This window comes from Mauremys mutica, chromosome 1 (assembly GCF_020497125.1).
Source record: "Mauremys mutica isolate MM-2020 ecotype Southern chromosome 1, ASM2049712v1, whole genome shotgun sequence".
Lineage (NCBI taxonomy): Eukaryota > Metazoa > Chordata > Testudines > Geoemydidae > Mauremys > Mauremys mutica.
Window position 1 is genome coordinate 85,301,472 of NC_059072.1, and position 27,888 is coordinate 85,329,359.

The 27,888-nt window shown below is 40.2% G+C and overlaps 1 long non-coding RNA gene across 1 annotated transcript in view; it reads left to right on the plus strand.

The window, feature by feature from the left end:
* The first annotated feature begins 2,640 nt into the window (after positions 1–2,640).
* Positions 2,641–27,888, plus strand: part of LOC123368527 — a 66,341-nt gene continuing 41,093 nt past the window's right edge. The window contains exon 1 of the long non-coding RNA XR_006578810.1: positions 2,641–2,711. This is a non-coding gene — a long non-coding RNA (uncharacterized LOC123368527). The remainder of the gene's footprint in view (positions 2,712–27,888) is intronic.

Consider the following 27,888-nt stretch of genomic DNA (forward strand, 5'->3'; position numbering starts at 1 on the left):
TTCAGCAGAGTGCCGTGGCACAAATATATGCCAGCCAGTTCATTGCACTATTCTGTAAAGAAAACGCTTTAAGTATGCAAGATACTACATACAATCAAACAATATTAGCAATAAACAATTTTAATATTATCATTATATATTTATTAGTTCATGGTTTATAGCTTTTTATTCCTGCCAGGCACCCATGAAAAACATATTTTAAAAAACTCTATACATGATGATACATACTGATAAATCATAACATACAGAGATAAAAATGTTGGTTTTTTTTTAAATGATCTTGCTATATTGAAATATGCCCTGTGACCTGTTTTTTTTAACATTGCACATTCACCAATATATTAGGAATTTCAGAATGTACTTTGACTTCTATGTTTGCACATAACTTGTAGTGCCATTGAAATTTTTTTAAAACATTAGTAACTTGTAAAAGGACTTTCCTATTTAACATCTCCTGTGTGCTGGTTTGTTCACAATACAATAGCAGTAAAAGCTGGGGTAAAAGCTGCCAAATGTGGCAACAGTCAAATGTTTAATTTAAGGCCTGCAAATCTTGCGAGCATTACTCTAAGTTTAACATTTGTTCTGGTCATAAGATCTGTGGAGTAAATTCTTTTTTATTTCTACAGCCATGTGACAAAATGCATTAATTTTGCACCTTTGACATCATGATACTGTCCACTAGTACATCTGTCTAACAAGCCAAACCTCTGATCAGCTTTAAAGAAGTGAGCTATTATTGAAAAGAAAAGGAAAGGTGCAGGGAGAGGGGAAGCAACGTAAAAATGTGGATGAGATAAAAACAGATTTTTAAAAAATGCAAAAAAATAAGGTCTGGGAGTAGAAATATTTTTAACGTCCAATTTCTTGCAATCCCTCAAGTTTAGAACACAAATTTGTAGTGTGTCAGGTGTTGTGTTTAAAACTCAATCTCTGGTATATGGAAAAGCCATTTTATTTTAGATCACATGTGTATATATATTAAAATTTATTCTAATTTTTTTTGTGATTTTGAGGCCTCTGCATGTTAACTAAGGCAATCCAAATTTGTAATGAAGGGATACAGAAGTTAGTAACAATAAATCTGTTTTAGAATACTAAAAAAAATCCAAAATAAACTTTATCTGAAGTGTGGAATAAAATACATGATGGAGTTCAGTAACATACAGGTTTTATCAGCACTCATTTGAGATAAGCTGTATAACTCATCCTTATCTTCATCACTCATACGGGGATCCTAAACTGTCAATAAGGTGTTTGTACAATGACACCATCATATATTCAATATTTATCTCTCTTTATGTGGCATATAATGGGTAAGTGTATGCATGCATGCGTCCACATGTATTCTCCTAAATTAATTTGACTGGCAGTTAAAAATATGGAAACAATAAATGATTGACATTGGAATAGGAATTTGTGAAAATGTACTAATACACAAAGACAGGACTGATTATCAGGCCTGGTCAAAAAGCTGGTATTTGTTTTCCTCCACAAAGATATTTCAGCATGGAATATTTGATTAAAATATATAGAATTATTTAGAAGTTAGAGGGAAAAAGGCAAATAAAAAATTGTCAGTCTCCACTTTTTGTCAGAAAATTTTGTTTAGGAATTTTTTCCAATCTGTTCTGCTGTTCATTGGGCCTTCTTGCGGGAATGGTAGTTAACACCACTTTTATATGGAAATGGAAATGGTGAGACACAGATAACATAATATGGCAAAATGTGGCCATAACTTTATTTAAGTACCGGTAATAGTTAACTGGGATAAACCAATCAGAATTGCCTGGCAATATTGTTTCAGTTCAGATCTCAATTGGCACTAGTAGGGATCCTGACTGTATGTTAATTCCCAACCCTCACCCCTTCTTGCTGGAGGTAGAAGAGATGCACTGGCCATAGAGGCACACCTTGTGACCATGCCACATGAGTGCCCAGGACCAATACCCAAGCAATCCAATGGGTTTAGAAACCTCATTTGGACCCTTACAAAACCACCAACCACATTCAGACCCACCAAAGTTGCAATAATTTTAATTTTAAACCTTCCAAAACCGGACCACCTGGATGTTGAATGAAAGGTGAAAAAACCCACACTGCAGTTTGATTATTTTGCCACATGGGACAAATGCTTTCCAGACCCCAATACTTGCAATCAACTGAGCCCCTGGTATTCTAGGAGATCCAGGATACTAGTAGTATAAATTTAGAAGGGTGGGGCTGAATTGGGGATGCTGCAATGGCTTTGACAGCCAGGAAATGCCCTCTTTACCATCCTCACCATGGTATTGGATCCAGTCCCTCAGCCCAGCAGCATCCCTGCTGATCAATGGTGGCAGTACTGGGCAGAAGAAACCCCCGAGACTGGACCCGATTGTGACATGGAGCCCCTTTTTACCTCACTTATCCATGCCATACAGCACAACACAAGGGAAAGGGAGAAAGTAGGACGGGGTGACACAGCAATTACCATGTGCCAGAAGTGAATGAGGGGACGTGTGGAACAGCGCCTCATCCATTGAGAGCAGAATTACCCCTCGCTATCCCAAAAGGGTGACTTCATTGATCCTGGCTGCATCCAAGCTGTCTCCAACTGCATTATTTTTAATTGTTAATAAATTAATACTTTCAGATTCTTACCACTTCAAGGCCAACAAACTTACACTGTTCCTGGCCAGGATGCCATCGACACTGGGTGTTTTCCAAGGGTAAGTTTGTGTAGTATTTTAAATTTTATATATTTTTTTACACTGTACTTATACTCTGCACCATACAGTATTGCTATTCAGATATTCAGATTTTACTGCCGATAAATGACTGCAATTATTGTAATACACTATCTAGAAATCAAAAACAGTACAGGTTGTTTCACATGGCTTTGTGCCATATGCACTGTAGTTTACAATTTTTACTGATAGTCGAGTATTTCTAGGAAACAGGTGACAGTTTTGTGAATGACTTTAAAAAGTAAGATGCATCTGATAATCTAAATTTTTTATGGAACTGACATAATCTTTTAGAGTTTCTGCTGGATTTTAACATTACTAATTTATTTGCTGATAATCACTGTGATGTAGTTTGTTATGCTTTCGTGGAAGCTGTCAGGGATTAACATAATTTAGATAAATTCTACCCCCAAAGTTCATGTACAGACAAATCTGAGCATTTGACAGCATTTTTGATGTTTTAAAATTATTTATTGTGTTTCCACAGTAATTCATAATTTTTTAAATTTCTTTCCTGCTAAGTATGATTACTATACTGTACATTTACTTGTATTTTGGCCATTGTTGCTTTTGGACCTTCTGGTTATATTGGGGGAATTTCATATCATAGTATGTATTTGTGGCTCCCTGGCCCTTTTTGGTAGGAATGGGGACATGGTAGAGTGCTTGGTACTAGCACAGATTGGGATTTTTTTAACTACATTGTTTTGCCATCCAAATATGCTGATTCAGCAAAACTGAATCTTTTTTACAGATGCATACTGGTTTTGACAAAATATTTGTCAGGAGAGGGTTCTTGGGTCTAGGATGGAATTTATGGAGAGGGGGGAGAGAGAGAGAGAGAGAGAGAGAGAGACCTCCAGCCACCTCAGAATAGCCAGTGCATAGTGGTTAGGGCACGCACCTGGTATGTGTATTTGCGGGGGGGTCCACTGTGGGTGTTTTTGTGGGGGAGGGTCCAGAATTTTCAAAAGTTCTCAGTTTCATCCTGATGCATTATGGGAAAATTTTGAAAATCTCTAAAATGTTCATGGGACTGGAAAGCGATTTCCCACACATCTCTACTTTGTATTTTGTACTTTGTATTTTGCCAGTGAGATTATAAACACCTTCTTTGAGAAGCCAGGATGTGATAGCTCTAAAAGAAGCATATTTTCAGCCTCTGCTGAAAATTCCATCTCTTGACACAGACAAGCTATCAAACTGTTAACTAGTGTCTAATCTTCCTTTTTGGTTGAGATTATGGAGAAGACTATGGCAAAACAACTCTGACTATCCTGATGCTTCTGAGTCCTAGACCACTGATAGTTGGGGTGTGGGCTGTCTGATGGCACAAAGACAGGTCTTGTTTTGTAGATTGATTTTTCTCATGGTGATGGATAGAGATCAGGAGTCCTTGCTGCAGGCTGTGAAAAATCCTAGTGTCCTAAAGTCTGAGACATATAAATCTGCTGTCTGGTAAAAGTGTCAGGTTCCTTGCCCTCTAAACAAGGGCAACAGGGGAGGCTAGGTGTGGGCTGACTGACAATTGGGAAAAGTAGCATTTAAGAGCTAGTGAGGGGGAGGGGTTGAAGGTAGAGGGACTGAGCCCTGGTCTACACTGTGGAGGATCGATCTAAATTACGCAACTTCATCTATGTGAATTTCCTGCTATGTGAATAACGTAGCTGAAGTTGATGTACTTAGAATGACTTACCATGGTGTCTTCACCGTGGTGAGTTGACTGCTGCCACTCCCCCATCGACTCTGCTTGTGCCTCTCACCTTGCTGGAGTACAGGAGTTGACAGGAGAGGACTTGGGGGTTGATTTATCGCGTCTAGACTAGACGCGATAAATCGATCCCCGTTAGATCGATTGCTGCCCACCGATCCAGCGGGTAGTGTAGACATACCCTGAGTAAAATCATAGGGTTCAGCTGCCCATGAGAGGGAAGGTGGATGAGCCCATTCAGTATCAGCTGAGGATCTGGCGCACTACTTTTTTAATACCTATTTTTAAAAAGTACATTTTATCCCAAACACAAAAAAAATTTCTCATAAAGAGAGACACTCAGATATATGTACATTAGTAACATTGCTCAACCTCAAATACTAATGCATATACCTAGATAATTTTTACATACGTATATAATTTACCATCAATCCATAATGTTGTTCAGTCTTTCTATTAAGACACAGCAATTGTAAATACTTTCAAAGATTTTACTGTCACTTGATAAATATAATTATTGATAATGACCATGATTCAGAAGAGTCTTTCTTAAGCATGTGTCTAAGCACATGAATAAGTCCATTGATTTTAGTGGAACTGCTAATGAATTTAAAGTCAAGCACATGTTTAAGTACCTGCTTGATGTATTTTCCTGAATCAGGGCCAACAGCATCTTTCAAAATAATACATTTAGATTCCAAAATCAAGTTTTGGGGTTTTGGGGTTTTTTTTTAATAAAAGAATATAAAAACCCATTGGTTGGGATTAAGATTGTTGTTTTCAAGCACATTTTCCAAATGTAGATAAGATTTAGGGTTCAGTTCTAAGGTAACATCATTTTCAGTAAGGCTGTGTCAAAAAAATTTACACTGCCTGCAAAAGCAGCTAATAAATCACTTTTTAATGGCATAAATTGAAAGTAAATATTTCAGTTGAAATACTAGTTCTACTGAAGTCAAAGGAGTTTATTGATTTCAGTAGGGTCACTTGTATTCTTGAGTCATTTTTTTAACTTGTATACCACAAAAAATAATGGTTAACTTGCTGCAGAAATGGTTGACAATTTGGCTGGGAACAAAGATATTAAAAATTCAGTTTGTTCCTGCCTTCCTAGCACAACAGTAATGAGAGACAGATCTCCAGATTATAGGGTGTTGTGGGGAACTGACTACAGTTGGTTGAAAAATGTGCTTTCTGCCTCTTTCCCCTGCCCCTCCCCGTCAAACAAAATTTGTTGATGAAAATGAAAAAAAAAAGTTTTCACTGAATTTTCCATGGAAAAGTTCTACTTTTCAGTGAAAAATCAACCCCGAAAATATTTCAGCTAAACACTGAAATATTTTGATTCTGAAATGCTGCTGTAGTGCTTCATGAAAACTATAGTTCAGATACTTCATGTACCCATTCTCTTCTATACAGCCCAGGCTTCCTGGCTGGGCTATAACTCCCACATGGTCTTCCCTCATGGCTGAGGAAGTGGTTGCATCATGGGAATCTCTGGCCATGGTGCATCATAGGAGATGTAGTTCAGCTGGAAAGTCCTTCTCATACAGAATTGGGACATGAGGAAACTGACTTACAAATCCCATGAGGCACTGCAGCAGGAAATCCAAATTGAAATATTTTGGTTTTAAGCTGACGTATTTTGGTATTGGGGAATTTGTTTTTTTGACCAAAAATTGAAAAATTCCATAGAAATTAGATATTTTTCACCAAAAGATTTTGTTTAGTTGAAAACCCAACTATCCATCAATGCTTCTATCCATCAAAAAAAATTTAACAGAAAATGTTCAACCAACCTTAATACTGACCCATGAATATGGGATATCAGTTTTCTCTCTTGCTGCTTTCTTCTTTTCTCGTGTACTTTTACTATTCCCTGCCTTCTCTCTCACCAACCACTTGATTCACATACTTTCTCCCTTCTTCCAGGGCCAATTACTCTTTCTGGTTAGTTTTCTGGTTCTCTTTCTCTACCTCCTTTGCACTTCTTAGTATAGGTATGCTGCTCATCCAGTTCTCACACCAATGGGTCCACTTGCTTCCTGACTGCTGCTCTGTTCCCTTTGTCTGGAATATATGCAATGTGATTATAAAGAGCAGTGTGATATGAAGCATCCAGAAAAAAGGCCATAAAGTAGAATGACTCATAAAAGTAGCGCACTTGAGAAATTAAGTTCTTGTGGATGCTTTAAAGGCACATTTGACTGTAGGATTTTAATAAACTTGAAGGAAACATTGTGTCTGCACTGCAGGTTGTCTTTCCCATTGCCCTCCTGCTTCTAGTACAAAAAACAGTTCTGCATAAATTTTCCTATGGCAGCATGTTATATACCTTTTCTGTTTTATCTGAATTTTGTTTTGCCAGTGGCTAAAAACTGTTTTCTAAAAGAGTTCATAGTAAATTGTTAAAATGTTTGTGTTTGTAGCCTAGAGAAAACAAGAGTAGGTTGAAAATTTTGTTCCTACATAAAATCTGTCAGGTTCGTTTTTTTGGACAGCAACATTGTGCCTGATTGATTCTTAAAGGATTGCTTGACATATAATGTAAATGGTGTTATAACCTAAGATCAGGAAATCCTGCTCTCTGAATGGATAAATGTAGTAGTCATACCTCATGAGGATATTCCTAACCATAGGTGCAGTGAAGTGTATCCTGAGTATACCCAATATTTTGGCCACTTTGAATGCTCTGCTGGGTCAAAATATTGAAATGACAGACTTCAGTCCTCAGCCTAGGGCATTTATATAAATAAAGCATTCCACCACTCCATCTCGCTGTAATAACAGTGAAATACATGAAATGTTCTGTGACGGTGCTCCCCATAAGGTTTTGTGGAAATATGCTTATGAATGTATATATGGCATAACTGGAATATGTTTTTTGCTACATATGCCATGTAACATATCTATGTAGAGGTTATGATCTACTGAATCTATTCCTCCTATCTGTATGCATGCATCATTTTTGTGTTCGAAGTTATGAATATTGGCTGTGTACTTGCTTGATTTCTAAGTAGCCTTAGTAAAGCATTTGGTCAGCTTCCTGAGAAAGGAATGTGCAAGTTAAGTGCTCAATCAAGAAGCACTTAACGGACAATGGATCTTATAAGGCTCCAATCCACATAAGAAGTCTACTTGAGGACGTTCGAGGCAGCATGTGAACCATGGCTGCTAGCTGTAAATTCTGAGTCATGCATGGACATGTAACTTGCCCATGTGACTCCAAAACTCCATCTTGCAGCTGAACTTTGCATAGGAGAGAGGAGGGGGTCTCCACCTACAAGAGAGTCTATTTAAACCCCTGGGAGACCCCTCCATTTTGTCTTCAGCTTGGCTCCACTGCCAAGGATACCTGAGAGAAACTGGAACAAATCAGTTTCTAACTACAGGGGGTGTGAGTGATTGCTGGACTCAGACTAGAAGGAGACTAGTCTGTAAAGGGAGCTTACTGGAATTCCTCTTAGAGTGAGATTTTATCAGTATTCAGTTTTCTTACTGTATTAGACTCAGACTTGCATGTTCTGTTTTATTTTGCTTGGTAATTCACTTTGTTCTGTCCGCTATTACTTGGAACCACTTAAATCCTACTTTCTGTGCTTAATAAAATCACTTTTTACTTATTAATTAACCCAGAGTATGCATTAATACCTGGGGGGAGGGGGAAAAACAGCTGTGCATATCTCTCTATCAATGTTATAGAGGGCGAACAAATTGAGTTTATCCTGTGTAAGCTTTGTCCAGGGTAAAACGATTATTTGTGGTTTAGACCCCATTGGGAGTTGGGCATCTGAGTGTTAAAGACAGGAACACTTCTCAAGTTGTTTTCAGTTAAGTCTGCAGCTTTGGGGTACATGGTTTAGACCCTGGGTCTGTGTTGGAGCAGACTGGAATGTCTGGCTCAGCAAGACAGGGTGCTGGAGTCAAAGCTGGCAAGGAAAGCAGAGGCAGAAGTAGTCTTGGCACATCAGTTGGCAGTTCCCAAGGGGGTTTCTGTGATCCAACCTGTCACATGTTCATGCTCCCTTATGGGGCCAAGGCAACAATGTTTCTGAAATAAAATTGTGAGAAGAAAAGAAGATATTTTTCACTTCTCAGGTTACGTGGCACAGAGAACTGTTATACCAGAATAATTTGATTCTTCCCTCTTTATTTTAGCTATAGAATGTACAGCATTTGTATAATTCTGGTGTGGTCTCGTATATTCTTTAGTGTAATATATACAACAGCTTAAGTCGAGGACTTTTTTTTTATTGTCACATACTTTAGAAGCTATATCTTTGCTCTCTGTTTCCCCTTTCTGCTTGTATTTGACAAAGGTGGGGTCAAAGAGAGAGAAAACATAAGCTAATAAAAATTTCCCCTTCTGTTTAAATGAGACACACACACTTTCTGTGCTTAATGGGAAGCCATTAAAAAGTCAACACTTATTCAAGCCATGATATCTGACACAGGGTAGTTATTTCCTATTTCAAGTATAAGGAAATTCTGTGGTGTCTTAAATACCACAGTTTGGTACACATTGACTTTTAAATGGCAAGCTCAATATTCATTACCTATTTTTATGTAATAAACCCCATCTCTATGCATGAGATTTCCACAATAACAATTGTTATAAATAAAGAACCCTACAAACTGTAACATAAACCTGAATGCTTCCCTGTCATTTGGTATGAAAAAGGAGAATCAGCCAATGTTTAACTGTAATTGTGAGGCGCTCAGATACTATTATGATGAATGTGGTATAAATACCTAGTTAGGTAGGTTGGCTTTTGTCAGATTTATCTATTACCTGCTAATAAGTTGTTGTTGTTGTTGTGCCCCAGAATGGCTGTATTCTATTCATGGATCCTAGAAGATTTCCCAAGATGGCTCAGCAAAGCTCCAGTGTAGCATATATAATTGCAATATGTGCAATTCTTAAGTCACCACTTCAACATTTTAGTAACCTATCATAAGCTGAAGCTTGGATCAATAAGTGCACTAGACCATTATGCCAATAGCAATGTGTTCCATTTGCAACAATGTGACTTTTGACTTTCTCCTTTTATTAAAATATTCAGGAGGGTGATGACTTCTCATGGGTTGCCATTCATCTCTTGATTTTTATTTTTGAAAAAATATAAGAAAAACAAGGGAAAGAGCTGGATTTAAATGTTGCTTAGGTCAGAAGTTAGGTATTGTCAACCCAGTCTGTGGTTAATGCTTGTTTACATCACAGAGAAGAAAATGAAAAATCGGTGCGGTTCATATCTTTTGGATTAGTTTTTTAATAAAAAGTACATTTTCCTGTCACTCAGAAGTCGGGAAATGAAAACGTTAAGGTTCTTATAGTAATATTAACTCAGGCACTTGCACATATGTACTAGTTTTTGTTTCTTTTGTTATTTTTAAAAAATGCTTATTATGTTACCATTTTGGGGCTCTTCAGGGAACTATGTCTTTCTATGTGCTTGCAAAGTAACTAGTGCATTTTGGACACGATCACAATCTAAATAGTAATAATAATAATATAAGAATAATTAAAGTATATGATGTGCAACCTAATTTAAATTAATATGAGAATCATATTTTCACTTCCCGACTTCTGAATGTTGAGTATGGAGCAGTAACCTTAAAGTTAAATTAGTGTAAGTTTTGCCATTTAAATATTCAGTAACACACTAAAAAAAACCCATCAACTTTGAGCGAAGTGTGCTAGACTGCAAATCCCAACAATGCAAAGCATAAAAAGCAAAGAAATAAGTAGTTAAGTAATTCAGCACCCTATCTGCACTCCACTCTTCAGTTCCACTTCTTAACCTTTGCTACCTCCCCTGCACCACCCACTGCCCACATATCTCCACCCTCCTGAACAACCAATGTGAAGTTTGACCATAATTATAATACGCCAACACACACATACAAACTGCAGTTCTGTAATTTCTACATTAAAATTATTGCTGCATTTAGAACACATGCTAAAAATATAAATCGCCCATTGTGCCTGGCAGTGAGATTTTATTAGACTCTTAATTAGACTTTATTAAACTCTTAACTTCAAATAAGATTACTGCTCAAAGCAACCTGTCTTGGCAGCAGCTGAAGGGGGAAAGCAACTGCTGGACTGAGATGTCATCTTTCCTCGCTTTTGATTCCCAAATCAGAGTATTACCATGCATCCCAGGCTAACCTCAGCCTATTTTTAAATCCAAGGCCCTACCTGTCCAGCATCCATTCCGGGGCATAACCGAGACTACAGGCCCATATAGACAACTGCACAAGAGAGCTTGGATCGCCATGCTAATCCAAAACTCTTTTTCCTTTTAATTTTTTAAAAAATTCCTGAGAAAAATAATGACATTTTTACCAGCTGCACTGATAATGCAAATGCACCCCTGGCTATGCCAATGCATAACCTCATCTGGTTTTACCAGTTAGGAAATTGATACCCTTTTAATAATTAACCCAAAGTAAGGGACAGAGAGGAGAGGGGGTTTTGTATTGTTTTGCAGTGGAAGGAGAGCTTGATACTGCTTTATATGGGCAAGTGCCTTCTGGACAATTTTAATACTTGCTATAAGAACAGTGATTAATCAATAGCAGCCTCCCCTTTATTAGGAAGGATTGCCTTTGGCTGGCAGGCTCAGTGACTCCACCTGGCAGTGTGGCCTGCTCTCCCAGTTCCCACCCCACAAACAGACTCTGGCTGTAATGATCTTTTCATAAATATCACAGGAAAAACCTGTCTTGTAGCCACTGATTAGGAATCTGATACCTAACTCTCACATCTCAATACAAACCACCTAGCGAATTATATGAGATATGGCATAATGAATGAATGTGTTCAGAATTATGGCTGAATGTTGTCTCCTGCAGCATATGCTGGTGAGATTTATTGCTCTTGGAATATGCAGCTCAATCATTTTAAATTTCCCTAAAAAATAAACCACAATAACTAAAACCTTTGAACAGTATTTGGTGGTTGGTGGTTACACAGTGCACACTTTCTCATTTTAAAATAAAATTAATTTAGATGGATAAGAGCAATGAGCAAAAATACCGTTCCCTGGAGTTTTGAATACCTGTGTGGATTTTTCTTCTTAATTTTCAAAAAAACTTCGCTGTATTTATTGGATTTTTTGTCCTTCCTCTTTTCCCCCTTAACTCAGCAGCCTTTTCAGCAGCAGTTTATGACTCCACAGTTACTTTCAGTTGGCTGTTGTTATACATGTTAAGGGCCAGATTATCACTGGCTCATATAACAATGAGTAGCAGCATAGGGGGAAAATATGGCACCTCTTTTCTTCCTCTGTGGGCTACCTGCAGCATTGGTATGACATTCCAGGATGCAATCAGGACCAGTGAGAGGTGGTGTCACCCCGTCCAACAAACTTGGATGCCTATATATAGCTGCAGCCTGCCAGCAACATTCCAGTTACATTCTGGCTTCCACAAACCTTGATTAACATGTGCAAAGTAACCCCAATACTCCCAGTTCCAGATTTTCCCCCAAAACAAGTGTTCTACACTGTCCAGCCTTCTCCCGGACAGCCAAGATATATTAGGTTTGTTGCCCCTCTAAGGGGATCAGTGTACAACAGTTTGCTAGCATAAATGGAGTTACCCACACAGCACAGTTTAAAGACAACACTGGATTAATTTTAAATAAAGAAAAAAGCAAGTTTATTTAACTACAAGGAGATAGTTTTAAGTGAGTAGAAGCACAAGGCATCAAAGGCAGAAATAGTTACAAGAGAAATGAAGGTAAAACGTTTTCTAATGCTAAAACTTAACAAATTAGACTTGGTTCAAGATAAAATTCTTACCACATGCTCGCAGCAACAGGGCTGACCAAATTTCAGGTCAAGATCTCTCCCAAAGCCAAATGGGCTAGTTTCTTTTGTCGTCTTAGGTGAAAGAGCTCAGTGATGGATAGGAAGCAATAACATGAGTGTTTTTGCCTCTCACTTCTATAGTTCAGTCACCCTTTGAAATACCCCTAGATAATTTTCATTCCTTCTCTGAGGATGGAGGCAAGGAGTCTGATGTTGTTTGCTAAGATACAGCTCTGTTTGTTCCTGCCTCCTTCCTTGCCAAAGAATGGCCACCTGACAGGTGATTGCCCATGAACTTTGACACTTGGCTAGAGGCATCAGCTTGTCCTTTGTCTTTTGAGAAACTGGTTTACCAACTCCTCAGACTTGTCTGGTAAACACACTTCAGTCATGATTTCAGCTTATGTTCATAACTTTACATATTCATAGATTCATAGATTCTAGGACTGGAAGGGACCTCAAGAGGTCATCGAGTCATCGAGTCCAGTCCCCTGCCCTCATGGCAGGACCAAATACTGTCTAGACCATCCTGGATAGACATTTATCTAACCTACTCTTAAATGTCTCCAGAGATGGAGATTCCACAACCTTCCTAAGAAATTTATTCCAGTGTTTAACCACCCTGACAGTTAGGAACTTTTTCCTACTGTCCAACCTAAACCTCCCTTGCTGCAGTTTAAGCCCACTGCTTCTTGTTTTATCCCTAGAGGCTAAGATGAACAAGTTTTCTCCCTCCTCCTTATGACACCCTTTTAGATACCTGAAAACTGCTATCATGTCCCCTCTGTCTTCTCTTTTCCAAACTAAACAAACCCAATTCTTTCAGCCTTCCTTCATAGGTCATGTTCTCTAGACCTTTAATCATTCTTGTTGCTCTTCTCTGGACTCTCTCCAATTTCTCCACATCTTTCTTGAAATGTGGTGCCCAGAACTGGACACAATACTCCAGTTGAGGCCTAACCAGCGCAGAGTAGAGCGGAAGAATGACTTCCTGTGTCTTGCTCACAACACACGTTAATGCATTCCAGAATCTTGTTTGCTTTTTTTGCAACAGCATCACACTGTTGACTCATATTTAGCTTGTGGTCCACTATAACCCTAGATCCCTTTCCGCCATACTCCTTCCTAGACAGTCTCTTCTCATTCTGTATGTGTGAAACTGATTGTTCCTTCCTAAGTGAAGCACTTTGCATTTGTCTTTATTAAACTTCATACTGTTTACCTCAGACCATTTTTCCAATTTGTCCAGATCATTTTGAATTATGACCCTATCCTCCAAAGCAGTTGCAATCTCTCCCACTTTGGTATCATCTGCAAACTTAATAAGCGTACTTTCTATGCCAATATCTAAGTCGTTGATGAAGATATTGAACAGAGCCGGTCCCAAAACAGACCCCTGTGGAACCCCACTTGTTATACCTTTCCAGCAGGATTGGGAACCATTAATAACTACTCTCTGAGTATGGTTATCCAGCCAGTTATGCACCCACCTTATAGTAGCCCCATCTAAGTTGTAATTGCCTAGTTTATTGATAAGAATATCATGCAAAACCATATCAAATGCCTTACTAAAGTCTAGGTATACCACATCCACCGCTTCTCCCTTATCCACAAGACTCATTATCCTAGCAAAAAAAGCTATCAGATTGGTTTGACATGATTTGTTCTTTACAAATCCATGCTGGCTATTCCCTATCACCTTACCACTTCCAAGTGTTTGCAGATGATTTCCTTAATTACTTGCTCCATTATCTTCTCTGGCACAGAAGTTAAACTAGCTGGTCTGTAGTTTCCTGGGTTGTTTTTAGTTCCCTTTTTATAGATGGGCACTATATTTGCCTTTTCCAGTCTTCTGGAATCTCTCCTGTCTCCCATGATTTTCCAAAGATAATAGCTAGAGGCTCAGATACCTCCTCTATTAGCTCCTTGAGTATTCTAGGATGCATTTCATCAGGCCCTGGTGACTTGCAGGCATCTAATTTTTCTAAGTAATTTTTAACTTGTTCTTTTTTCTTTTATCTTCTAAACCTACCCCCTTCCCATTAGCATTCACTATGTTAGGCGTTCCTTCAGACTTCTCGGTGAAGACCGAAACAAAGAAGTCATCTCTGCCATTACCAAGTTTCCTGTTACTGTGTCTCCCTCCTCATTGAGCAGTGGGCCTACCCTGTCCTTGGTCTTCCTCTTGCTTCTAATGTATTGATAAAAATTCTTCTTGTTTCCCTTTATTCCTGTAGCTAGTTTGAGCTCATTTTGTGCCTTTGCCTTTCTAATCTTGCCCCTGCATTCCTGTGTTGTTTGCCTATATTCATCCTTTGTAATTTGTCCTAGTTTCCATTTTTTATATGACTCCTTTTTATTTTTTAGATCATGCAAGACCTCTTGGTTAAGCCAAGGTGGTCTTTTGCCACATTTTCTATCTTTCCTAGCGAGCGAAATAGCTTGCTTTTGGGCCCTTAATAGTGTCCCTTTGAAAAACTGCCAACTCTCCTCAGTTGTTGTTTTTCCCCTCAGTTTTGATTCCCATGGGACCTTACCTATCAGCTCTCTGAGCTTACCAAAATCCTCCTTCGTGAAATCCATTGTCTCTATTTTGCTGTACTCCCTTCTTCCCTTCCTTAGAATTGTGAACTCTATGATTTCATGATCACTTTCACCCAAGCTGCCTTCTACTTTCAAATTCTCAACGAGTTCCTCCCTATTTGTTAAAATCAAATCTAGAACAGCTTCCCCCCAGTAGCTTTTTCAACCTTCTGAAATAAAAAGTTGTCTGCTGCATTGTCCAAGAACTTATTGGATAGTCTGTGCACCACTGTGTTATTCTCCTAACATATATCTGGATAGTTGAAGTCCCCCATCACCACCAAATCTTGGGCTTTGGATGATTTTCTTAGTTGTTTAAAAAAAGCCTCCTCCACCTCTTCCACCTGGTTAGGCGGCCTGTAGTAGACTCTTAGCATGACATCACCCTTGTTATTTAACCCCTTTTAGCCTAACCCAGAGACTCTCAACACTTCCGTCTCCTATGTCCATCTCCATCTCAGTCCAAGTGTGTACATGTTTAATATATAAGGCAACACCTCCTCCCTTTTTCCCCCTGTCTGTCCTTCCTGAGCAAGCTGTACCCATCCACACCAACATTCCAATCATGTGTATTATTCCACCAAGTTTTGGTGATGCCAACAATGTCACAGTTATATTTATTTATTAGCACTTCAAGTTCTTCATGCTTATTACCCATACTTCTCGCATTTGTGTATAGGCATCTAAGACACTGATTTGATCTTGCCTCCCAGTTTTGCCCTGACCCTCCTTTCTCTCTGCCATTATAGTCCATGCTCCCTCCTATTTCCAACTCATCTCCCAGGTCTCCATGTTCTCTACTTACTTGTGGGCTTTGCTCACATAATGTAGCTACATACATTTCACCATTATTGACAAGCAAGTTATTAGTTTTCAAATGATACCTCACAAGGGCTTACTGTCACAATGATACTTCACAAGGCATATTTTGTACCATGTACATATTTTGTACCATGTACAATGGTGCGTAGGGTGTGAATACAGGGGTGCATACATCAAATTGTCCACTGCATGGGAAAGGGCTGCAGAGTTGCTATTGCCCATTCTGCACAGGTGGGAAGGACAAATGTGCAATCGTGGAGCTTTGACCCTCCCCAGTGAAGCTGAGCGAGCATGCGGGAGGGAGGGTAGGTAATCTGCTACTGGTATAGATTACTGGCGCAAAAGAGGAACCGGAGAGGGAATGAGGATTCAGCTTCTGAGGTGGCACAGTTACCCACTACCCCTTGCTCAGTAAAGATTATTACAGTCTAGTCCTGGGTTTGGCATATTGAACAATTTCCAGTTTAGGGTTTACAACAGAAAATAAGACAGAAATGGCAAGACCTCTACAAACTGCAGCCCAAAAGTGCAGCTTGGCACTCCAGAGAAAGGATGCCATTTAAAACTGTCACTTCTTCTCCTGCTCTTCCTTCTTTTGCTTTTCCAGATTCCTTTCTTCATCCCTCACCCTAAAGCTACATCTAGTTTTATCTTCACCCGACTCCACCACCACCAATTAGCATTCAATTTGATAGAGAGGCTGTGGGAGTTTTTGTTTTTCAATGATGGCATTCTAGCTGTGACCCATTGACGATTAGTTCATAGGGGTGGCATCAAAAAGCCCCAATCAGTCAATCAGAATATGGCTTTGAACAATCAGTATCCCCAGTCATATTCTAATATATGTTTGCCTTTGTCAAATGTATTTGCCTATTCTGATGTAAGAAGTGAGACATTTGCTGAGTAAAGGAGCATATTTCTATGGAAATATTAAATATTGCAAATGGTTTTTTAAGCAGTAGAATGTATTTGAATTGCTTGTACAGTATTTGCATTAAAAAAACAATAGGACACGTGAGCCCCCTATTGTAATGCACTTATATGGTTGGGGGCACTGAGCTTTGCTTCAGACTCTTCAGCTTACCCAAGTCATGCGAATGTGTCACAAAGTATGAACTGTCATGTATTAAGGCTTAATTATGTCATAAGTTTACCCTTCAACTGTTCTCCCTTAATCCTCTCATACAAAAAGTCAGCTCTTTCCTGTTGCGATGTATTTTGCCAGCAATGAATGCACTGATGCCAAAGGAGGTAATGATTGCTATTTAATGAAAGAGTACAAAAAGTAATGTGATAATTAAGTTAAGTTATGGATGTTGGTTATAAATTACCTTGTCTCATCTAAGCAGTTGGTTTTTTTGTTGCCTTCTCCTACTGCATCATTTTTTCACAATATTGGAAGCTTGGCCATGTGCAGAGATTGTCTTATCTAAGGATACCAGCTGTTTACTGGAGGTGGAAACTAGTCGTTCCTTTCTCAATCAGTGTCTGTCATAAGGAGACAGAAATATGTGTATGACTTACATGATTTGTTTTCTTAATGACAAATGTTGTTTAGTTAGAAAATTGATTATAAAAATAGAAACCAAGCTTTGAAAAGCAATTTAAAGATATGGTGGTATCCGTCTGTTATGATCATTTTAAGGCTAATGAGTGTATTTCACTTGTGTAGTTAATCTTTTCAAAGTCTAACAACAGTGCTAATGTGGAGAAGCCAATGTTTAGAGTATGATAAACATTTTGCTCATTTGCACCCAAATTATATGCTAACTATTTAATGTATTGTTTGACTGGAAGGAGTATGTAGAATGCAAATGCAATATACAGCTAAAGCAATCTTGTTTAGCACACACAAGTATCAAAACAGAATGACAGTAAGTCCATTTACACATTCTGAACCTGAAACAGTAAGAACAGATCATTTAAAATAATGATCCGTGCTGAGAAATGGGTATGATGCAGTTGACTGGAAGCCAGGAGCTATTGAGTTAGACCTGGTTCTGGGCCCTTTTTTGAAATTCCAACCTCAGGATACCTTAAAGTCCAGTGCGAATAAATAATCCAATGTGCCAAGGAGGGTCTTAATAGTCTAGTAGGGCACAGCTGGGGATTGGGCTCTGTTCCATGCCATTTTCTCATTCCTAAGAGATGAGAAAGAGAAGGCACCTCCTCTCTCAACCTCCCTCTCTCAGCTCAAGTGCTGATCTCTAATATTCTAAGCTGGTTGTGAGGGAAATTAAATGGGAAAATGCACTTCTCTCTGTCTCAGGGAGGGAGCCATATTAAAAGTCCCTAGCCAGTCATCCCGATACCTTACACTCAAGATTTTATGGATTTATAGTTGATATCTTCATGTATTCCATGGCTTCTGAGCAGACAGACCAATTGTATCAAGTTCTCTTTCAAGGTGTTGATTACTCTTCACTTCCCACACCCATCTTCTTTGCTTGGCTTTGCTGCAAACGAGAACATAAGACAAGGCAAGTATCATAACCTTCCCCTCCCCTTGGAAGTGTTAAGGATACCAGAAAGATGGATCTTCTTGGTCATAAATCATTGTCATCTGCCTCTAGTAGACAGGAGCGGCAAACTGTCATGCTCTCTTGGTTTGGTATGACTGACTTCTGTACCTGGAAATAAAAACAATTTCTAGTTATCTCACTCTCCTGAGAAATACAAGAGCAGGGCAAAAGAGCGATAGTGACAAAAAGTCAAAGGAGGTGGCAAAGCATTCTCAAAAAGTTCCCTATCATGCTTCAGACACAGCTTCTTTGTCTTTAGCCACAGCTGTCACCGTCAAATCAGCAGTTTGACTGAAATCCTTTAGTCTTTCCCCAGATACACACAGAAAGGTGGAAGAACTACCCTTTGAAGGCCTAGTTCAGATCTCACAGATGACATGCTAGAGAAGGAGAAATTCTAGAATCACAATAATGTCTTTTAGAGAGAGAAGGTGGGTGAGGTAATATCTTTTATAATTTCTGTTGGTGAGAGAGACAGGCTTTCAAGACACAGAGCTCCTCTTCAGGTCTGGCATAAATACACTGTATACATGATGTCTTTTGGCATATATCAGCCATCTTTTGAAAACAAAGTACTTTCAGGTCACAGCAACCTTCTCCAATGCCAGACCAACAGAGAATGACATCTTTGAAATCATGTTGTTTTGGCAGACAGAAATCTAGATCCTATAATCATAAGGGAGGTAGAAATTCTGCTGACTCAAGACCTTTCTGTAATGATAAACAGCATGTTTTAAGGTGGACTCGAGCCACAGAACAGAACTTCTTGTTCTTCCAGAAGCTGTGGTATCAAGCATACTTCAGTACCTAAACCATCCTCAGTTCCAATCAAATATGATTGGTCCAGCAGAGATTCTAAGCACTCTTCACCAAAGAAACCTGTAACATCCATGGATTCCTCCATGCTACCTTCAATGACTGTACTGGCATCCCAGACTGCTACACTGGTTCACCAGAAGCTGTCAATATTTTCAGAACCGACATTGTCCACCAGATATTCCACTGAAGCATCAGTGTCCTCATTACCACCTCCATCTTCCAGACAGGCTCCACTGAAACAGTTAGCACCCTCAGTACCAATGTTGATTGCAGAGCCTTTAGCCTCAGCTTAGGTACATTCAGTATCACCAGAGTTCAGATATTCCAGAGGCCTGTTTGCTTCAGATAAGCTGGAGTCCCCATTGCTAATGTCGGTACCAAGATCTGCTGAGTCATTGAAACCTCACCTTTCTCTGTTAACTCCCACATAAGGTTGGTAACCATCTTCACCTTCACTACCCCCCCCCACCTCTGGACTATGGTGAGGATGATGCCTATGTTTTTCAGATCTGGCCAGGAATCTTCTGGGTACCACAGAACGGACGTCTCCCCAGTCACCTGAGAGGGTATTTCCAAGGGAGAAACAATCTTGTGCCCCCTCATTGGTTTGACCAATGTTGGATGCCCCCTCCTCTACCCTGTGGTCACCCTCAATTGTCATATTGTCATTGTCTGTCACGAGCGGTTGTTGAAAGCTCCTAGCTACTCCCATGGGGAGCATACAGAAAGACACTCCTCTGTTCCATCATTTCCTCCCCAACAGCCTCAGCATCAGGAGGAAACTTTTGAGGAGGAAGAAGCCAGAGTGGATAAGGAGTTGACACTTCAAATGAATATCTCATCGTCATCACTAGATAGGCTGTAATGCCTCCACCACCTACTTTGGCAGTCACCTTCAAGCAGTTTCAGGAGCTGATAAAGTGTGTTGCTGACTTCCTTTAGAGAAGGTCCAAGAGTTGCAACATAAACTTTTAGATATCTTACACTTGACAGCATGAATAGTGTAATCAGTGAATGAGACTCTGTTGGAATCTGCCAAGACAATCTGGCAGACCCACAGCACCCTTTCCATGTAAATGGGAAGACAAAAAGTATTACATTGCACCTAAGAACTCAGAGTTTTGTTCTTCCATCCACCAGCAAATTCTTTAATTGTGGAGGAGACCAATAGCAGATGCACCATGCAAAGGACCAAAAGCTACTTGATCTACTCAGTCACAAGAATTACTCTTCAGCAACCCTTCAATTCAGGATTGCAAAGTACAATCACCATTTACCATAAATGGTAATTTCAACACCTTCTGCAGGAACATTGAGAAACTTCAAGCCCATCATAGCAGAAGGCCAGCTCTTAGCAATGACCTCATTGAAAGCCTCCCTAGGTGCGGCTACATTGAGGCTCAGTCAATCTCCACCCCTGTTGTCGTGAGCTAAGCATCTTGTCTGCAGCTCTCTGGTTTTCCTGGTGAGGTCCAAAATACCATAAAGAACCTCCCTTTTGATGGTCTTAAACTCTTTTTGGAATTCACAGATGAATCCTAACATACTAAAAAATTAAAGCGAGACACTCAGGTTTTGACTAAGCAATAATTTTGATGGTTTGGTTCAGGGCCTGGAACATCCCCACTTTGTGGATCTTCAACTGCAGCACCCTACCCATCTCTCACCCTTCAGAGATCAACTTTCCCATTTTTGATCTCCATGGGAACAATGCCTGATAAATGGGTTTTGGAGGTAATAACAACAGGTAACTCCACTGGTTTTACCTCCATCTCATCTCACCCCCCCTTTACTGTCTTTTTTCAGAGACCAATCTCACAAACTTTTGCTGAGACAGGAAGTCATTATTCTCCTAAGCACGGGGAGCCATAGAATAAATTATGGTCCTGAACAGGGGGAAGGGTTTCTATTACAAGTATTTTCTGATTCCAAAAAAGAACAAGGGGATGGAGCCTGATTTTTAGATCTCAGACTCCTAAACATATTTGTGAAATCACAGAAGTTCAGGATGGTGACTCTTGTATCTATAATTCCATTGCTAGATTCCTGGGATTGGTTTTTGAGCTTCAGGACACATACTTTTGTGTCACATTTCAGCCCTCTCACAAAATGTTTCTTCGCTTGACAGTTGATCAGAATCACTTTCAGTATCAAGTGCTTCCCTCTGACATCTCCTCTGCCCCCCAGCTTTCTCAAAGATCCTGGCAGTAGAAGCCACCTATTTTGTGGACACAGGGTAATCCTCTTTCCATACCTCAACAATTTGTTTTTCAAAGGCCAGTCTTCCAATAAAGTTCATTCTGCAGTAAAGACTGTTATGTCCCAATTCAACAGGTTAGGACTTCAACTCAATATCAAAAAGTCCATTTTAGTCCCATTTCAACAGATGAACTTTATAGGGGCCTCTCTGGATGCCATAACTGCCAGGGCTTACCTTCCTTTGGACAGGTTTATAACGTTGAAAAACCTAATTTTGAAGATTCAGATAATTCCACAGACATCTACAACAAACTGTCTCCAGCTGCTAGGGCATGTGGCAGCATGTAGCTTTGTAAACTCAACATGACAGTTCACACCTGTGCTGCTACCAGAGATGGCTCAAAACCAGGGCCGGCTCCAGGCACCAGCCAAGCAAGCTCGTGCTTGGGGCAGCAGATTCCAAGGGGAGGCGTTTGCTGCTTCGGCCGCCCCCACAGGTTTTTTTTCTTTTTTCTTTTTGGTTCGCTGCTCCGGCCGCCCTGTAGGGGGCAGCAGTGCAGAGGAGAGGAGCGCCCTGCTGGGAGCGGTGCCAGGTCTGTAGCAAGCGTGGCAGGGCAGCCGGCGTTCTTCCCTGCCCGCCCACCGGAGCGGCGCAGAGCCCTCCTGGAAAGCAGCATGGCGAGCGCCCCACTGAAGGAAGCCCTGGCTGCCCCCTTTCTCTCTCCGCCCCACACTGCCCGGGGCATATCTGCAGGGCTGGGAGTCCCCCCTGCACCCATGCTCCGTCCACCCTGCAGGTTTGTTTGTCCGCCCCCTACTTCGCTGCTCCAGCCGGCCCACAGGTTTGTTTGTGTCCCCACCTCTTTGCTGCTCTGGCCGGCCCACAGGTTTGTTTCCCCCCTCCCCCGCTTCGCTGCTCCGGCCAGCCCGCAGGTTTGTTTGTCGTCCCCCCACTTCGCTGCTCCAGACGGCCCACAGGTTTGTTTGTCCTCTCCCTTTGCTGCTCTGGCCGGCCCACAGGTTTGTTTGTTCCCCCCTCGCTGCTCCGGCAAGCCCGCAGGTTTGTTTGTGTCCCCCACCCTTCACTGCTCTGGCTGGCCCGCAGGTTTGTTTGTTCCTCCCCCCCTTCGCTGCTCCGGCCGGCCCACAGGTGTTTTTTTGCTTGGGGCGGCAAAAAAGCCAGAGTCGGCCCTGCTCAAAACAGTATATACCCCCAAACAAACACAGTATAGACCCAACTTTCTCCGACTGTCACCATAACTTCAGATGCATCCCTTTTGGGGTGGGGAGTATACCTAGACACACACACCATTTAGGGCAAGTGGTCTGCCCAAGAGGCTCATCTCTATATCATCCTGATGGAATTAAGAGCAATCAGGAATGCCTGTCTATATATTCTTTCATTCATCAAGAGTCAATCTATAAATGTTATGATGGTCAACGTAGCCTGCACGTTTTATATAAACTGCCAGCAGGGAGTGAGATCCCCATCTCTCTGTGCCAAAGCAATAAAGCTTTGGAACTGGTGTATAGCCAGCCACATCCTCTCTCAGACACATCCAGACACCATGGCCAACAATTTGATTAAACATTTCTCCAATGATTACAAGTGAGAACTCGACCCTTGGACTCTCAGATACATTTCTAACTTGGAGGTTCCCAGAACGGGACTTGTTTGCAAGCACCGCCAACACAAAGAATAAGACATTTTGTCTGAGGGGAGGTCAGGGTCCTCAGTATCTGGTGGACCCATTTCTTATTCCTTGGAGACAGCACCTCTTTTGTGTTTATCAACCCACACCTCTCTTCTTGTAGGTGCTGAACAAGATTAAGCAGAACAAGGCCAGACTCATTCTAATTGCACCAACCTGGCCAAGACAAGTACAGTATCCTTACCTGATTTGTCTTGCTTCTTACCTTGTATTACTCCTTTTAACCATTCCTCATCTGCTATCCCAGAATTCCGGACAGATTCTCCATCCGAATCTGAACTGTCTTCAACTCAGGGCTTGGCTCTGCAATAGTTCTAAGGGATAGATACTTCCTGTTTGGCAGCAGTACAATAGGTGGTATTAAATAGCAGAAAGGTACCTAAATAAAACGCTTACTTTAAAAATGGAAGAGATTTCACCACTGATGTGTCTATCAATAGATTTTGCGTGTTTGCTCTTCCCTCTCCATGGTTATTGATTACCCGTTAGAATTAAAAAGTCAGGTTGTTCCATGAGTTCCATCAGCATTCACTTGGTGGCTGTCACAGCCTTTCATTCATCTGTAGAGGGATTCTCAGTGTTTGTCCACCCCACAATGGCAAGATGAATCAAGGGACTCATTAATCCTTTTCTGCAGATTGAAGTGCCTGAACCCCTGTGTGTGATTTAAACTTCGTCCTTGATTGCCTTATGAAACCTCTCTTTGAACCACTAGCTAGCTGTTCCATACTTCAACTATCTATGAAGATGGCTTTCTTAGTGGCCATTACTTCTACTCAAAGAGTTGGAGAATTGGGGGCTTTAATAGCAGAGCCTTTCTTTACAGTATCCTTCAGGGGAAAAGTTTCATTGCAACCCATCCTAAGATTTTACCTAAAGTATCTTCTGAATTCCATATTGATCAGGTTATTGATCTTCCTTTTTTTTCTTCTTCTTCACAAAGCCACGCTGGACCAGGCAGGAAGCTACCCCTCCCTACTTTGGATGGAAGAATGGTATTAGCCTTCTATCTGGAAAGAACCAAACCATTTTAAAAGTCTTTCAGTTTGAAATTTTTGTTTAATTTCTGGACAGATCCAAAGAATCCACTTTCCACTCAAAAAATCACAAGGTGGCTCTCTGGATGTATTATCTCATGTTAGGAGACTGCCAACATTCAACCTCCTTTCTAGGGGATTAGCCCATCCTACAAGATCCCAGTTTACTTCTATGGCACAATTGAAAGATGTTCCAGTTGCTGAGATTTGTAAAGCTGCTATATCTTGCTTCATGCTTCCAGATCAGCTGCTGCTGTTGGCAATACAGTCTTGTATTCAGTGTTAGATCCAACTCTGAAGCTCCCTTCTCCTTTCAGGGATTCTGCTTGGGAGTTACCTGAAGAGGTGCACCATAGGGACACTACTTGAAGAAAATGGAGAGGTTACTCACATTGTTCAATAACTGGAGTTCTTTGAGATGTCTCCCTACAGGTGCTCCACTACCTGCCTTCCTTACCCACTGCTTCAGAGTTTTATCTTATGGGACTTCACAATAGAGAAGGAATTGGGGGTGGTTTGCACACACAGCTCTGTATATCCTTGGTACGGTGCACAGGGATGTCTGGAGCACAAGACGCACTGAAAATCACCAATCTAAGGTGCATCGGGCATAGGTACACCTTAAGTGGAGCACCCATAAAGGACAAACATCTCAAAGAATTCTAGTTACTGCACAAGGTGAATAACCTCTCCTGTGTATGCTCATAGTTACCACCAATGCATCCAAGACGTTGGAATGCTCATCTTCAACTTCTCACTGTTTCCACAGGCTGTGGAGATCAGGTTAGGAAGAAATGAACTGGAACTGAGCTTTCAGACTTGCACTCAGAGCTTTCCTTCCTATCACAACACCAGGGCAATATGTTATATAAATCATCATCAGCTCAGCCTCTGTGCCAGGAGGTCATTTGCCTTTAAAAGCTGCATGTATGTATGCCAGGTTGAAAATGGCACTTCTGGCTGAAGTAAGCAGGAAGAGCAACACTGAACACAAATGGACATTGAAAGACTTAGTAGTCAAGTCACTCTTTTGCAGGTGCGTAAGTAGATCTCTTTGTTACCCAAGGGAACATCAAGTGCCTTCAGTTTTGCTTAGAAGAGGTCAAATTCTGGTTTCCTAACAAGTGTCTTCTTACTGAATTGATTCAAACATTATCTTGAGGCATTTCCTCCACTATCTATGACCTACAATGTGACGAGGAAAATCAAAAAGAAAATGTCCTGAATTCGGTTGAAACCCCTGACATGGACCAGGCATTTGTAGATTGTCACTACAGACCCCTAAGCTCTATCACCACTCCTTCAGAGTATGTATTGAATTCTGAGGGAATATAAGGAACTGAGAGCATGTTGGTAGCCACGTCTCTCTTTATATAATCTTCTCTGGAGTGTTCCTTGCTTTTAGACTAAGTGCACAGATACTAGTGATCTGAGTTTCTAGTGGGATCCGTGTTTGGTACAGAACATACAGGCACATCCCAAGGGTGTGGATATGTGTTGACAATCTCCTCAAAGAACTCCACATCCAAGAAATTTTTCTTTCTAGTTAGAGTAGGCTATGTATATAACCCTTCTGTCTACTGTGAGTTTCCCTGTCTGCAAAATGAGTGTTGAAGATTAATTACTTAGCTAATAAGTGCTAAGTACTAGTTTTACTACGATCAATTGCATCCTAAAAAGATCAAGTTTAAGATTTTAACGCATAGCTTAATGTGATAAGTTTAATATTAATTACTTTAGATATTCACAAAGCATCACCTACATTTAATATGGGATTTAACAGAAATACTACTCTAGGAAACACTTGTGGAATAATTTTGTTTTTTCAAAGATTTCTTTCTTCTTTAAAAAAAAAAGCCAAAAAAAAGGTAACGGAGCTTTGTTCATAATCAAAATTTTCTTGAGTGACATTGCCTTTGAAATGCAAATGTTCAGGCTTACCCTCTTGAAGAATATATGCTTATTATTATAATAATAAACGTGAAATGTATTTCTTATGGTATATTTTCTTCAATTATTTCCTTCAAGTTCTAATTTTAGCCATAACTTTGTACTAAAGGAACAGCATCAAATTTAAAATCATACTCTTGTTTGGTAGTCTTTTAAGTATTATTTTTACAAGTAACACATAAGATTGCTACAACTGAAAGGAACGGAAGAGGTTTTTGTATTCGTTTTTTTTCTTTTTTTATCTACTTTGTACATTTTACAGCACTTTGTATATCATCAGTTTCACTGGTTCCTCCTTTCTTGAGCAGTTGGCCTGCTCAAGAATTAAGTTTGGAAGTCAATGGTGCTCTAGATGCATGTAGTGGGGTACCCCTTATGAAGCTCTTTGGAGAAATCAGGGCCTTAGTTACTCAGTTATTTAGTTTCCCTTATTGTTGTTGCAAGTCTCAGAGAAACAGGAAAGAGAAAAATTACTTATATAATACAAGACACACGATTAAAAATATGTAAACTAAATAGAGGTATGCAGTTGGTGGTGAAAAACCTGAAACTGCTACTAACCTATGTTTTTAGCTGTTTAGATTTCAAGTTGAACATGTGCATATATATGGATTTCTTTGAGTTCCTTGGTTGTATTCCTAAAGCACTAAAACACAGCTAAAAAATTACTGTCGCTGGTTTGTTATCATTTACTGTGTGGCCATACTGTTTTGAAATATCATCTACCTTCCATGCTTTGAAAGTTGTAGAAGACTGTAGTGTGAAGACATAAACACAAAAGCCATGTTTTAAGCAGTAACTAGAGAACTCCCTACCAGGAAGTTCTTACATTTTATTAAACTCCCTGCTGCAACCCATCCTGTAGTCCACAGCAGTATTCTAAAGATCAAGTCTCTGAGGGGAGTTAAACAGTCTTTCAGACCCTGTTCTCACCTCTGTTGAGTTTGCCCGTGGAGTTCCCAGGGCATTCACTTTCTGACAGAGTACCTGCAGATACCAGATCTTCTTTTTGTTATGTTGGGAAGTGTTGAAGATGAACCTGACTCCTCCAGAGAAGTTCTTTTGGAGTCTCCATTCCGTAGGATCTGGGAGTTTCTGCCAAGTTCCAAACAGTTCTAAATGTCTGAGAGCTTTTGAGCCAAACTTTGTCATCTGGTCTCAGTTCAGTTTGTGATTTTGTTCTGTACCAAACACTGAAGTTTTTTTGCTGCTGAATTTTTATTTCAGCATCTCATTTTTGAAATTTCTTCATGTTGGGCCATTTGGTTTTAAACTGTATTGGTGTCACAGATAAAGGTGTTCTTAGTCGTCTTCCCATGAGAAGTTCTGCTGACGATAGTCCAGATGCAAGATGCACTACTATGCCAGTAGTGCTTTATATGGTTCCACTGATTTTTTAAGAAGTCCTTTTAAAGTTTACACTCTCTCAACCCCAGACCAACAAGGAGATGAAAGTGGGCTACTAATACAATGTTCAAAATCAAAGTCTTGTGCAAATGCTAGGAATGGTGCAGCGGTTTATTAAGGCCCATTATCAGATATGAGGACTTCCATGTCTTGCAAATAGTGACTTTAATCTCTGGATGACCTGTGACAATGAAGTTTGCATAACTATAGTCAAATCAATATATCTGGAGAAGTAATAAATTACAAAAATGTATGTGTGTTCTTTCCAGGAAAATAAATCTGTGGCTACCCATTGCCAAGGTCTGTCAGGTAGCTTTGTAGAGAGTAAAGATTCTGGTAATTTTTTTCCTTGTTACATATCTCACAGCCTTCTCCTAAGGTCTGAATTTGCCTACCAGGCCACCATACAGATTTTGATGCTTGTGCCCTGCGCTTGTATATCTCTGGTGTCCCTCAGGGATTTCGGAGAGCATCACTTTCTGAGGTAACGTAGGATAAGAATGCACCATCTTTTTAGAAGCAGGCCATCAGTCATGTGAAGGTCATTTTGGTCCTTCCAAGATGCTAACAGATTTGTTGG